Source organism: Danio rerio, chromosome 24 (genome assembly GCF_049306965.1).
Source record: "Danio rerio strain Tuebingen ecotype United States chromosome 24, GRCz12tu, whole genome shotgun sequence".
In the NCBI taxonomy this organism is placed as follows: Eukaryota; Metazoa; Chordata; class Actinopteri; order Cypriniformes; family Danionidae; genus Danio; species Danio rerio.
In genome coordinates, this window is record NC_133199.1 from 33,504,127 (window position 1) to 33,515,000 (window position 10,874).

At 34.7% G+C, this 10,874-nt stretch overlaps 1 protein-coding gene across 1 annotated transcript in view; it reads left to right on the forward strand.

Moving 5' to 3' along the window:
• Positions 1-10,874, forward strand: part of ntng1a (netrin g1a) — a 246,632-nt gene that overhangs the window by 33,684 nt on the left and 202,074 nt on the right. Inside the window, exon 4 of the mRNA XM_073940887.1 lies at positions 3,303-3,417. The gene's annotated coding sequence lies outside the window, so the exon portion shown is untranslated. The remainder of the gene's footprint in view (positions 1-3,302; positions 3,418-10,874) is intronic.

The window sequence follows — 10,874 nt, forward strand, 5'->3', positions numbered from 1 at the left end:
ACAAACTATTCTACTCTACATTGTTTAAATAAACCCGTTGAGAATAATTTATAAAACAATTGACAACTAGGCAAATATCCCACAGTATGATTTTGAGCAGAAGGAAGTGTTTTTCTCATTGATGGCAGCGAAATTGAGCTGCTGGATGTTCAAACAGAGGAATTGTTGAAGCAGCTCGTCTGTTCTGTCCTAAAGGCAGCTTTATGATTGTAAGACAGTAGCGTGAGAAGCAGGTGTGACTGAATCCCATGAAAGCAGCAGAGCTTTATTTTATACGCTTCAGTCTCTTTCCAGCCTCCAGAGCCACTGAGTCAGCAATCTGGCCTTAAACAGCCCGACTGAACCAAAGAACACAAAAATCGGTTCAAAGCGTATGCCGTAAAAAACATCCTTAACAAGACTCTCTGTCAAACTCTTATTTTATTTTATTTTATTATTTTTTTATAAAGATTATTTCAAAATGCCATATTCACTATTGTTCTTTCTGATTTGAAAAAAATATATATTTTAAATATATATATATTTTTACCTGTATAAATAAGAGCAATTGCAAAATTTGTATTTTAATAAGTCATGGGACATTATTAGTAAGTAATTTAATTGTATTTTGAGGCTATTTGGCTAGAATAAAAAGGTTTTTATTTTTTTTAAACCATTTTAAGGTCAAAATTATTAGCCCCTTTAAGCTATATGTGTGTGTGTGTGTGTGTGTGTGTGTGTGTGTGTGTGTGTATATATATATATTTTTTTTTTTCCCGACTGTCTTCAGAACAAACCATCATTATACAATAACTTGCCTAATTACCCTATCTTGCCTAGTTAACCTAATCAACCTAGTTAAACCTTTAAATGTCACTTTAAGCTGTATAGAAGTGTCTTGAAAAATATCTAGTAAAATATTATTTACTGTCATCATGGAAATAATAAAATAAATCAGTTATTAGAAATAAGTTATTAATACTATTATGTTTAGAAATGTGTAGAAAAAATTTATCTCCACCAAACAGACATTGGGGCAAAAATAAACGAGGGGCTAATCATTTCAGGGGGACTAATAATTCTAAATTTAAATAAATTTAACAAATGTTATAAATTCTAAATATATATATTCATTCATTCATTTTCTTTTCAGCTTAGTCCCTTTATTAGTCAGGGGTTGCCACAATGTAATGAACCACCAACCTATCCAGAAAATGTTTTACGCAAAGGATGCTATAATGTTATAAAATTAGTAAATACAAATCAAAAATATTTATTGTCCCCCTTGTCCCCATTTTGTCTTAGATTCCTTAATTGACTAGAAAATGTTCCTACAGTCACCTACAGTTTATTTAAATTGACATTTATTGAGTTCTCTAAATATATTTTTGTAAAACTATTACATTTAGTAGTAGTAGTAATAGTAGTAGTATAAGCAGTTGTTGTAGTTGTTGTTGAGTAGTAGGTGGTTGACAACATTCCCCCTTTAAAAATGTGTGTAGCGGTTTGAGTATCCAGACAAGCGCTATATAAATGTAAAGAATTATGATGAGTAGTTGTAGTATCAACGATTTAATTATATGGCATTACATTATTATATCTACTTTTTATCAGCATGTGCACTTAAAATATAATTCAAAAGATGATACCGTGGATTTACTAAATCTTATTAGGTTAAGTGGTTGTAAACAATTTATTTGGGCTAAATTTAAACAAATAAATTAGGTTGAACATTATTAAATGTAATTTGTTTGTTTAAATTCAACACGTACAATTTGTTAGCAAAAATTTTGCAGACATAATTTTTATCAGTGTGTTTGTTACGTCCCTTTTAATGTCCAAAGTTAAATGGACATGATTATGTTGACCTGATTTGAACTCAAGCCAAAAGAGAGAGAGAAAAAAACTATTTTAAGAGTACTAGCACACTCCAGAGTGACTGTTGTGACTTTTCTTAAGAGGTTAAAAAAAAAAGAGTAAAAAAAACACAAAAACAAAGAAAAGTGAGTTCTGAATTCAGCTCCACACTCTGGATATGAAACACGCTGGAAGACTTTTGAAATGTTGAGCTGAGCTCTCTGGTTTCTAAGACAGACTCTTTGTTAAAGATGATATTCCCTGGGCTTCACGGCTCCGGATTCTCCTCTCCAATCCAGAGTGGAACAAAGCACTTAAAGAGCGCATTTTCATACGTTAAAGAGCCACTTTTTCCCCGGGTTATGCTTCCAAGGCGGCACTAGGCAGCATGGAGAACTCGATGTTAACCATATTAAAATGCGTGTTCATATTTCATGCTGCCTATATTAATAAAGAGCCCCAGCAACCCGACATCAAATATTTCTCTGGACTCCAGAGAGCAAAGCCTCCTGGGATTTCAGTCCATCAGGTACTGCAAAACGCTCATTTTGCACTGATGAAAGCTTGGCTACAGGGAATGTTTTCGTCAAAACTTTAATGTTCAATATTCTCAAAAAAATCAAAAGTGTATTACACTGAAAATAAAAAGATTCATTGGATTTACAAAATGTTTTCAAGGTAAATGGTTTATTAGGTTAATTTGAGTAAATTTGTTTGTTATTTAATTCATTTCAATACATCAATCATGATTTTTTTTCCATCAAATTTTATTTATTTTTATGAAGCATTTATTCAGTGGGAATCCACATAGTGGTGGGTTGGATTTTATTCATTAAGTCCCTTTATTCATCAGAGGTCGCCACAGCAGAATGAACCCACACCAACATGGGGGGAAAATGCAAACTCCAGACAGAAATACCAACGGACCTAGCTGGGTCTCAAACCAGCAACCTTCTTGCTGTGAGGCGACAGTGCTAACCACTGAGCCACCTAGTCACCCTAAACCAGTGGTCACCAAACTTGTTCCTGGAGGGCCGGAGTCCTGCAGATTCTAGCTCCAACCCTAATCAAATACACCTGAACAAGCTAATCAAGGTCTTACTAAGTTGAGGCAAGTTGGAGCTAAACCCTTCAGGTACACCGGCCCTCCAGGACTGAGGTTGGTGACCCCTGCCCTAAACAAACAAATTTAGTAATGTTCAACTTAATATTTTTGTTTAAACTCAGTCCATTTAAATTGTTTGCAACCATTAGATTAAAAATATCAGTAAATCCGATAAATATTTTTTTTCCCTCAGTATAGAGTCATTTCCTTAGGAATGAAAAATCTGTGTTGTGGGAGAATTGAATATGAATATATTTTTAAACCACTCAACAATTGAAAAATCTTTTTTTTTGCCTCCTCTCTTTGCGCTCATATTTTATGAATCATAAACATTACATATTCTTTGTGTGACTTTATGCAGAATTTTTGAAGGACATGCAGGGTTCGCTGGAAAGTTTTGTTGGCCTATAGACGTTTGCAGAGTTGAGCAGAAAATAGCTGAGAGAAAGACTGCAATGCAATGTAAACATCCAGAGGTAAGCAAGAGAATAATGAACATTTTATAATTTAGGATACATAACGGTTCATGTGACTTATTTCATACTTTACTATTAATTTATTTGTTTAAATATTTGTATTTCATTTGATTTATATTTGTTGTATTGTTTGTTTTATACTAAGGCTATTTAGAAAATGTTTTACTGACATCTTTCTGCGGTTGAAACATTTTTTTGACTGAATAAATGAGATGTAGGGCAGCACGGTGGCTCGGAAGTTAGCACAATTGCCCCACAGCAAGAAGGTTGGTGGTTCAAGCCTCGGCTGGGTCAATTGGCCTTTCTTTGTGGAGTTTGCATTTTTTTCCTGTGTTTGTGTGGGCTTCCTCCAGGTGCTCCGGCAAAAAAAAAGGAGACATAAAAAAATAAAAAAAACAGCATCAATAAAACACACACACACACGCACGCACGCACGCACGCACGCACGCACACATCAAGTACTGTGTCTATAAAACCAAATGACTGTCCAAAAAACTGTCACCACAAATGTGCAATTTCAATATTTTATAATGATATTTTTTACATAGGATATAAAATATTGAAATTATTATTTTAAAAACATATATTTATTATGTGGGGTGGCATGGTGGCTCAGTGGTTAGCACTGTCGCCTCACAGGAAGAAGGTCACTGGTTCGAATCCCAGCTGGGCCAGTTGGCTTTTCTGTGTGGAGTTGGCATGTTCTCCCTGTTTTCACATGGGTTTCCTCCGGGTGCTCCGGTTTCACCCACAGTCCAAAGACATGCACTATAAGTGAATTGAATAAACTAAATTGGCTTCAGAGTGAGAGTGTGGGTAAATGAGAGTGTATGGGTGTTTCTCAGTACTGGGTTGCAGCTAGAAGGGTATCCGCTGCATAAAACATATAATAATAATAATAATAATAATAATAATTATTATTATTATTATTATTATTATTATTATATTAACTGCCAAATAATAGTTGGCTCTTCATTCTGGTGCGGTGACCTCTGCAATAAAGACTAAGCTGAAGGACAATGATTGAATAAATTATTCTTAAGCGCTGTTTAATGGAGAGAATATCTTTTAAACATACTTTCTGGAAAATTTAATAAAAAAATTATTTTGTCTTTGCATTGATGGTAGTAAAAATATTTTGCCAACTGTTTTGCAAGATACTAGTATTCAGATTAAAATGCAATTATAAGGATTAACAAGGTTTATTATGTTAACTAGGCAAGTTCAAATAATTAGGCTAGTTATTGGGCAACAGCAGTTTAGCCAAACTAATATAAACAAACAAAAGAAAATACCTTGAAATTTATAATATACCAATATACCTGTCACAATCACCAGTGATCTAGCAGTTGCAGATTACTGGAGAACTTCAAATCCCATCATGCACCACTCACATACACACCAGTTCCAGTTCTCTCCCTGATTACACACTGTTGGTCATCGGCTGGTAACTCATTGTGGACAAATTATATGGACTTTATATTCACTTCTTAAACACACACACGTTGCTGAGTCTTGTTTTTCTGTAACATTTCTAAGCATTCTCTTGTCCACTCTTGATGTGCTTTTGACCTTTGCCTTATTTTCTTGTGTATGCTGTTTTGCCACCTGTATCATCCATTTTGCCTGTGATCATGACTACATTTTTGGATTACCCTCAGGTATCTGTATGTTCCTATTTGACAATTGCCTGCCTTGCTAAGCTATTAAAGAAACTGCGTTTAGGCCCTTAACTCCATTGTCACCCAGCGTCCTACTGTTACAATATCATTACACACAATTAAACTGCAAAAAATACCCCAAAATCGGAACCCTAAATCCCTCATATAGCTGACAATCCCTAATCTCCAGTGGTATGACAGTAAAACAACCCAGAATTTATTTGCTCTCAGCATTGAAGTGTAAATTGAGATTGACGGGATGAATGGCAGTTGTTGAGACTATGGGTAGAAGTGTCAGACCTGACAGTCAGTGCCTCGGTCACACCAACATCTCTGCACAACTCATTACACTTTTTTTTTTCGAAGCCACCGGGACATAAAGCAGAACTCCTGTCCACTGCGAACGCTCCACTGGCTGAGCAGAAGAGACAGAAAATCATTACAGTCAAAACATCTCTGCCAAAGGTCACTTAAATCAGGGAAATGAAATTAGTCACCTTGAAAAGCAGTATAGCGATGTTGTGCGGCAGAGCGGTTTGGATGCACTGGAAAAATACTTTCTTACAGAGCCTTTTCTGTTGCTAACTGGATTCTCCAGCCTTTATATAGATAGAGCTGAAGTGTGATGTCTCATTCAGGGCCGTTGGCGGAGCTGGATGTGACCGTAACGGCTGCATTATTTGTAATGCTGGAGATAAGGAGGCCAGGCACAATGCATGGACGGACTGGGTCAAGATCTGATACTTCAGCCTGACTGTCTGACGCCTAAACAAATCAATATAAGCATGTTTCTGACAGAGAATGAAACAACACTGACAGAAGTGACTCAGAGAGACCATTAGCTGAAAGTTGAACGTCTGGGGCTTTTATGTTTGCTGGTGTCTGCAATGATGACTAAATGTTTTTAAGTTGAAAAGGGGCAACTACTGTTTTCTTTTTGCACTTTAGTGTTATTCTTTCTCTCTAAAACTGTACATTATGTGCTCTGAAGGCCCTCTCATAAATATATGAAATGTGAGAAGATTCCTGCAACAAGGAATAGATATCAAATTACATTTATTTGATGATTATTATTTGACAAAACATAGGATTTCCTTGGCGGAGGCCTCGTCCATAGCTTAAATCGAACAACACAGGCTCATTCTGAAAATGTAGCCCTATATACATTTCTGGAGATCGCGAATTATGTAGCCAGAAGTATGTATGGCTGCAGGGCAGGTCAGTCGATGCTTTTTAAAATGCTATTGGTTGTGTTTAGGGAAGGTAGAGGGTGGGGGATTAGACGATTGGTCAGTCAGTCAGTCAGTGAACAGCGGCCTCTGTTGGATTTTCGTGAGAACAGTTGGCGCGAATGGCACTCGCAAGTGAAATGTGAGATCTGAAAAAGCGTACACTGCTGCCTGCGGTGAATTAGCAAAAACAAAATCTCTAAAAAAAAAAACTAAAAAAAAACATAGCTTCTGGGATGTATTTTGCTTTCTCCAGAAATGTATATAAGGGTACGTAATTGGAACGAGCCTGTGTTTAAATTGAAAGCTTGAAGATCCAGCTATGCCTGCCAAGGACGAGGAAAACAAGAGAGCTGGCAGAAGGGACATCGGTGGTGCTAAAGAAAAGAAAAAAAAAGACCCAAACAATATCTAACTCCCCAGAAGCAAATGATGACAAAACAAAATAATAAACACGAAGAGTCTCCCGAGTCCAAACTATATCCTACTCTATCTATCCAAAAAGCACAAGGGGTAGCACTTACCCCTGACCTAATGTACTTAACACAAGAGTAGTCTTATGTATTGCAAAATGTATGTCACGTGACCTGCTTACCTTTCCTCGTAAATGAGAAATGAGACAGTATACATTGTAAATGGTGGACTGACAACGTGAACACAAAGAAACGGGCAACAACAAAATACACAATTAACCACTCCTAAACATGACATGTGACTTTACCTTCAAATGTAATTATAAGAAGCTCCAAGCTTTGTTTGATTACAATTGAACAACTGAGTTGATATGGAATACTTTGACATTGATGTCAATGACATGATGATTAACATGATGTTCCTTTTTTGGACTTTAAACATTTCATTGTTATACAGATTTGTACATTGACATTAGTATGATTTTGGTCAGGGGTCTTTTAAATTACTGTACTATTTGTTCGGGTTACTTTGGGTTCTCTCAGTGTTCGGTTGAGAGTAACGCACTTGCAGATTATTCCTGTGGCTGATTTAAACATTGAAATATAGGTCCGCAAGTGCTCTATTTTTGCTAAAGCTGTATTTTTGAAAATATTCAAGGGTAATTTGATTATAATTAGTTATTATTATATAATTTGATTCTTTTTAGCTTTTTGTAGCTCTGCTGTTTCTTGCGCTATCTGAACTTTTGGTTATGCAAAGATTGGGATGGCATAATAATAACTATTATTATGCCCATTATTCAATTTTAATATTTCATAGCAATTTAAACCACGCCTTCAAATATGTAAAATAAGAAACAAAAAGAAGGAGCTTTGACTGCATATACTATAGGAAAGTATGTCTAAGTGCATCAGTTACATCCGGTTTCAACTTTTTTGTTGTGTTGGAATGTTAAAGCGGCCCTCCTGTTAGTCATTGATATGGCCCCTTGCCAATTTCAGTTTGAGACCCCTGATCTAGGTATTACAATGTTGAGGTGGTTTATAGAATATTTTTATGTCCATGTAATTCAAAATGCTTGAAATCCTACTTAACATGTCTATTGACATTCAAAGTTTGCCACAGGTTTTTGTGAGGTCTGGGTTTAGGGTAAGACAATAACAATAAGTAATAAGTGACCTTTACAGTAAAAAAAAAAAAAAAAAAACTAAATAAAAAATAGAATACATAACACATATGGAAAGTCCTCATAAAACAAAAATTCAAATGTGTGTGTGAGAGAGAGAATTGTTTTAAAATAAATAAATAAATAAATAAATAAATAAATAAATAAATAAATAAATAAATAAATAAATCAGCCAAACAAGAAAGTGAGGGGATGGGCACTTAATATGGGCCAGTACATTATGTAGCTCATAACTATGTAACCATTAAAACATTTTTAAATATACACACTCTCCTAAGCAACTTAAACCTACATTTATCATGCAATTTATTTGTTTTATTCTTTCCTCGACTTCATAATTTTGACATTTATTCTTCAAAAATATCTCCTGCTGGTCATTGCAAAGCTCGATAGCACAAAATCTCTGATTAACATGGTATGATATCTTTTATTGCGTGTTGCGGCGTCACATTTGGCTAAAACATATGTAAGAAAAATGGCATCATCTAATGCGCTTCTATTGTAGGAAACTTCAGTTCAGCCATTTTCAGCAACAGTATTTCATTTTCTTCATTGGGTCATTAGTGTGGTCATAGAACTGTCAGTCGCACTGTAGCTTCCCACTGTATTTATAGACTCCGAGAGGAGATTCTGAATGGTTATATATAGATCATTATGTGATTTAAATTATGCAAAGAATGGTGACCGATGTGCATAATCTATCTTGTTACGTTATTACGTCTCATTTCATTTTCATGAAATCTGGAGGGAAGAGTTATGCAAGTTTCCTCCTTTACCTCTTGTCTTCCTGTTTTTAATCAATCCATGTCATTTAACCTATTCACAACATGCATGTATGAGTTAAAAGTGCACAGTCATCAAAAAATATACGGAAACTTCTGAAAAAAGGTTTAAGGTTTTTATATGCTGTACATCACCAGTTCAATTGTCCAACCCACACCATATGGATTCTCACTGAATAAATGTTTCATAAAAATGAATGAAATCTGATGGGGAAAAAAATAAATGATCCATGTGTTGAAATGAGCAGAACTAGAGCTTCAAAAAAGATAAAAGGGGTAGTTCACCCAGATTTGAAACAAAACATTGTCATTTTTCACACTTTCAACCTCACAGACTTTTGGTATATTAATCAAATGATTTGAACATCTTTGAAAACATATTTTTTCTTCATAAAATATTATAACAACGTGGGCAAAAACATTTTCAGAGCATAAAAACAGCTGGAAAAATAAGTATTTAACACATCATGTTTTTTTTTCCTTGGAATAGTATATCTAAAGGAGCTGTTGACATGGAAGTGAGCCAGATTTTAGAAAAAAAATAATAATAATAATAAGAAAGTACATAAAAATAAAACAAAACAAAAAAATCTGAAAAAAAGAGTTACGTGGAATAACAATGAAATGACACAAGGAGAAAGTGCTGAACTACTGAAATGTATTTAATACATTATATAAAATGTTTTTTTTTTTTTTTTTTTGGCTCTTAAATGGAGAATGAAGTCACATGAATTGCTCAGGTGTGAGTTGCTCACAGACTTCAACAGAGTGTAAAAATCTTGATGGTTCTGTGGCTCCCATCTATCAAATTTGATCTTTAATTTGTACTTTTTATTGGATTGAGGTCAGGTGATTGGCTGGGTCATTCTACAGCTTGATTTTCTTTCTCTGAAACCATTTTTAGAGTTTCCTTAACTGTGTTTTGGATCATGCTGAAATGTCCAGCCTGATTTCATTCTCATCATCCTGCTAATGTAGCCGTTGGACTGAAGCAGTTAATATTAATTTAAACTGAGGAAGGGGAGAAGGTTGCTGAAGAACTACTGAGAGATTTTAGCTGTTGTCTGGGCTTTTGCTGCCTTTCTACCCTTCCCTTTCCTCATGTGTTCAATACTTTTCCCCTGCGTCATTTCATTTTATTATGCATAACGTAATTTGTAAACTAATTAGATATGTTTTCACATGGATTTACTTGGTTGTTACTAACATCCGGAAAAACTTTTAAGTCAACTACACCCTTAGAAAGTTTTCTATCTTATTTTCCCCGCTGTATCTAAGTAAATAAATGGATAAATATTAGAATTTATGTTATAACATAATTAAGCTATATTAACCATAATTATAACATTATTAACCTCAAACGTGACCTAATTTAAACCTAACTTAACTAACCTAAACTTAAACTAAACTTGAACCTAAAAAGTTCATCCAAAAATATACATTTCCTCACTATTCACTCACACTCAAGTGGTTCAGAATTTTTATACTGTAAATGTCTTTCCTCTGTTGAAAACAAACCAAAATATTCTGAACAAAGGGTAACACTTTTTTTAATGGTCAATTTGGGTATTAGTAGACTGTCTGCTTAATATCTGTTGATACTTTTCCTTCAACAGACATTTAACTGACTATAAGAAACTTTGCAAGTACTTGTGAACTTACACTAACCCTAACCCCCATCCTAGCAGTCTACTTAATCTAATGAGCATTAGTTGGCATGATGCAATGTAACAAATTCAACAAACGGACCATCAAAATAAAGGGAGACCAAATACACTATGGAAGTCAATGGCTTTTTTTTTGTCAAACATTCTTCAGAATATCTTCTTTTGTATAGAAAAGGAAATATAAAACTCAAACAGGTTTGGAACAAGTCGTGACAGAATTGTCACTATTAAAGAGTAAAGCAATTAGTCTACATCACAGCAAAACATCAAGAAAACCAGACTTTTCTAAGTACATTTCACTTGTGCATTGTGTATTCCCTTACAACAGCAAATATCCAGAGCAATGTCAAAAATTAATTGGGTGAAAAAAAAACAAATTCTGAAATAGGAACCATCTGCATTCATTTGAGAGCGGCTGTGCGATGTCATTGGAAGTGCTTGTGTGTGCATAATTCCCAATGGTTTATGAAAAGCCAGCTAACAACCGGCACAGTCCATTGTGTCCAGAGACTCATTGT